This window comes from Castor canadensis, chromosome 2 (genome assembly GCF_047511655.1).
Source record: "Castor canadensis chromosome 2, mCasCan1.hap1v2, whole genome shotgun sequence".
In the NCBI taxonomy this organism is placed as follows: Eukaryota; Metazoa; Chordata; class Mammalia; order Rodentia; family Castoridae; genus Castor; species Castor canadensis.
The window spans coordinates 177,877,508-177,881,190 of record NC_133387.1 but is presented as its reverse complement, the minus strand read 5'-3'; the positions used below and the strand labels follow the sequence as shown (position 1 = coordinate 177,881,190).

At 37.6% G+C, this 3,683-nt stretch overlaps 1 pseudogene; it reads left to right on the top strand.

Annotated features, from left to right (window-relative positions):
• The first annotated feature begins 540 nt into the window (after positions 1 to 540).
• LOC109678630 (mitochondrial Rho GTPase 1 pseudogene) lies at positions 541 to 2,267 on the top strand (annotated as a pseudogene).
• The last annotated feature ends 1,416 nt before the right edge of the window (positions 2,268 to 3,683 follow it).

Sequence of the window (3,683 nt, the reverse complement as noted above, 5' to 3'; positions counted from 1 at the left end):
TTCTCTCACTGTGTCATGGAGTGGAGAAGCCTTCTACAGGTTAGGGGAGAGTGCCTATATTTCCATGTAAATACTATATTTATTTATATTACACATATTTCAATACATTATGTTTATGCTTTCATTCACTTCAAACTGTTTTCTGATTTCAATATTAATCTCGTAATTTTAAATTCATAGTATACCCTTTTCAGGCCCTAGTTTATAGGCATAAAATTTGTATACTATACAATTCACATATTTAAAGTATAAAATTCAATGGATCTTACTTTACTTACAGTGTGCAACCTTCAAAACAATCAATTTTAGAATGTTTTCAACAGGCCTTTGTCACTGCTGAGGCCACTGCCAGGGAGCTTGAGGAGGCAGAGCTGGCGCTGTCCTGGATCTCAGGTGAACAGGTGGCAGCCTAGGAGGTGGCACTGTGCAGCCTAGGGTCGGGCGGGATGGAGAGACTGGCAGGTGGCACCTGCAGTGCAAGGACAGCAGTGCCTTGCAAGAGATGATCACCTCACACATGTGGGCTGAACCTGACCCCTTCGAGCCACCCTCATGAAGAAAGACATGCGGATCTTCCTGGTGGGAGAACTTAGAGTTGAAAAGACATCACTGATTATGTCTCTGGTCAGTGAAGAATTTCCAGAAGAGGTTCCTCTTTGGGCAGAAGAAGTCATTTCAGTTGATCAGTTGATGTCATCTCAGAGAGGGTTCCATCACACACTGTAGATTACTCAGAAGTAGAACAGAGTGATGAACAACTTCCTCAAGAAATATCACAAGCAGACTGCCTTTGATAATGGTTGGGAACAAATCTATCTGGTGGAATATAGTAATGTGGAGACTATCCTTCCTTTTATGAACCAAATACAGAAATAAAAAACATGTGTGAAGTGCCAGCAAAAAATTTGAAGAACATATCAGAGCTCTTTTACTACACACAGCAAACTGTTCTTTATCCTACAGGGCCTATGTACCACCCAGAGGAGAAGGAGATGAAACCAGCCTGTGTGAAATATGGTACTCCCAATGATGCTGAACTCAACTTCTTTCAGAGAATTTGTTTCAACACTTCTTTACCTTCTCAAGCTCTGGAAGATGTCAAGAATATAGTCAGAAAACACATAAGTGATGGTATAGCTGACACTGGATTGACAATGAAAGGTCTTGTCTTTTTACACATACCTCTTAACCAGAGAGGGAGGGAGACATGAAACTACTTGGATTGTGCTTCCATGATTTGGTTATGATGATGACCTGGACTTGATGCCTGAATATTTATTCCCTCTACTAAAAATACCTCCTGATTGCACTATCAAATTAAAACATCATGCATATTTGTTTTTCCAAAGCACCTTTGACAAATATGATTGGGATAGAGACTGTGCTTTGTCACCTGATGAGCTTAAACATTAATTTAAAGTTTTTCTTTACATACCTTGGAAACCAGGTGTGAATAACACAGTTTGCACAAATGAAAGAGGCATAACCTACAAGGGATTCCTTTCCCAGTTGATGCTCATGACCTACTTAGATGTATAGTGGTGCCTGGAGAATTTGGGCCTCCTAGACTTTTCCATATTGACTGAACAAGAATCTCAAGCTTCAGCCATTGCAGTGACAAGAGATAAAAAAGCAGAACTGCAGAAAAAGCTGACTCAAAGTGTGTTCAGATGTAATGTAATTGGAATGAAGGACTGTGGTAAAAGTGGAATACATACATCAGGCTCTTCTTGGAAGAACCTTAATGAGGCAGAAGAAAATTTGTGATGATCATAAATCCTACTACGTGATTAACCCTGTTATGTGTATGGACAAGAGAAATACTTGTTGTTGCATGATATCTCAGAATCAGAATTTCTAGCTAAGGCCTAGATCATTTGTGATGTTGCATGCCTGGTATATGATGTCACTAATCCCAAATCTTTTGAATACTGTGCCAGGATTTTTAAAGCAACACTTTATGGACAACAGAATTTCTTACTTAATTGTAGCTGCAAAGTCAGACCTGCATGACCTTAAACAAGAACATAGTATCCCACTGCTGATTTCTTCAGGAAGCACAAATGCCTCCACCTCAACCTGTTACGTGTGATACTGCTGATGCACCCAGTGAGGACATCTTTGTTAAATAGACAACAATAGCCACATACTAACATGTGACACAAGCTGACCTCAAGAGCTCCATGTTTTGGCTTCAAGCTAGTTTTGGTGCTATCGGTTTTGCAGTTTTGGGATTTGCTATATACAGAGCATTGTTGAAATTGTGATGATTAAAAAATAAAAACAACTCCTAGCCTACCCAAAACAAATACTTTTATGTACATTATGAATGTTTTAAATTCTGCTAGAAATATTGAGATATTTATACATGCAGAGTTACTTCATTAATATTTTCATGCATATTTTAATGATGGTAATAACTGCAGTATTGGATAGCATCTGGAGAGAAAGCAGCTTAATAGCAAACTGAAATGGCTATTTTTCAGGGGTCAAAGGGAATATTTGTAAATAATGTACGTATTCAGGCAAGATATGGTCTCCCAAACTGAGTGCTGGAAATTATATTTTTAAACATTTCTATGTGGTGTTCTTAGTGTTCACTTGGCTCACTCTAGGTTTAAGTGATCTCAGAGATTATATGCTCATGGGTCACTTATTTATGTCTCAGTTACCCAGAATGATCCTTTGGGTTCTCCGTGTACAAAGGCACACTTGCAATTTTCTCTGTTTTTAAGAAGACATGTGAGTCAGCATCAGCTTACCAACAGTCATTTGTTTCAGTCACTTACGGAAGGCCAGGGGTGAAGCCATTGTGCAGAAATTTCATTCTAGAAAATTGTGTAGCTGAGTGTGCAGTTCTTCTGTAAGGAGGAAATAAGGTAAAAGCACCTGGAAGAGAATTATCCACACGATTATGTTGCTTCCTTTGTCAGTATAAGGACTTTTATAGCCCTTCAATCAAATGAGAAAATTTGTAAATTTTCAATGTTTTAGTTTAAATAAACAAGTCATCTCACTACTGTTGAGTTTCCTCCCAAGTATAAATCATTTTCTAATGGCTGTGTCTGTTATAGTATATTACTGTCCTGCAGGTGTCATGGAGTGTTCTGTATCTGGCTAGGGTAACGTAGAGGCAGCACTGTTTTAAAAAGTAAAATAAGTCTAATTAATATAAACCCTCATGATAAACCTATTTTTCCATCATTGACCTTTTCATGTATTTAAATAAATCACTGCTGTGTACTGTGAAAAAAAGAGAATGTTTCCAATATCAGAAAATGAACCCTCTGCCACTTCAGCCATCATTCCTTGTTCTTTCACTCCCTGCCCTATACAACTTCCTGTCTAGTCTATCCATTTTCTTTCTATAGATTACTCTTTCTTGAATAGTTCATATAAATTAAATGACATCGCATACATTCTTTGTGACTGGCATTTCTCACACAGAATAATGTCTTCAGGGTTCATTCACTTTGCAACTTGTAAAAGTTGCTCATTCCTAATTTTGGGGTTCAATAACAAGCAATTTTATGAATATAGCATAGTTAATATAGCCATTAACCTGTTGATAGTATTTGGATTTTTCTACTTCTAGGCTATTATGAGTACTGGAGCTCTGATCATTCATGTGTATGGTTTTGTGGAAATATATGTTTTCTGAGTCATATAATTAGTATTATGAA